Raw genomic sequence first — 798 nt, 5'->3', positions numbered from 1 at the left:
TTAAAGGAGGTCAATATGCTCACCGAATTCAAGACCTCTGGTGACTTGTGTCAAGTGTGTAGGAATCATATTAACTTGTTGGCTGTTAGCCCCCCTGGAAACATTTCTAAAGTGGCATTTGTGCTTGATATTCAGGTTTATTGGACATCGCATTAAAGAGTTTAACAGAATAAGAGTAGGCTGGTCTTTCCTAAAGCAGAGTTTATCCAAGGATGACGCTGTAGCCACCTGCATCAGGGTCATCCTCGTTGAGTCACTGAGTGCCCTCAACCCCTCTAAACTGTAAACTCCTTATAGACAAGAATTATGTTTTATAGCTCTTGTTCCCCTTCCCTATACCTAAACATGCCTGGAATAGAAGATGCCTCTACAAACAGGTGTTGCTTTATTTTAAACTACTTTAAGTACATGTATATGTTCATTTCCCTCTGGGAAAGGAGGCTACATTCCACAGCATTCAAATATCAAGCCTTTAAACTTCCTTGAACCCATAGATATATAAATAGTTCAGAACATGAAAAAATGTTTTAGAAAAGTTGACAACATATATTCTTTGCTCGTTTCTCTTTTTGAGAGAAGTTCCATCTTATTCACACCCACATGTACAATACACTGACTAAAATACAACCCCATCATTCAATGGTGATAAAAAAAAGGAAAGACAAGCTGGTTCCAGAAAATTCCTCTATTTATTCCTAGTATCTTGTTCATCTGGCCAAAAAGAGCATTTTGAAATATTCTCTAACTTTTTGTATTTTATTTTACAATAATTTGCTTAGTTATCTCAATGTAAATATT

This window comes from Physeter macrocephalus, chromosome 12, assembly GCF_002837175.3.
Source record: "Physeter macrocephalus isolate SW-GA chromosome 12, ASM283717v5, whole genome shotgun sequence".
In the NCBI taxonomy this organism is placed as follows: domain Eukaryota; kingdom Metazoa; phylum Chordata; class Mammalia; order Artiodactyla; family Physeteridae; genus Physeter; species Physeter macrocephalus.
Note: the sequence above shows the minus strand (reverse complement) of the source record.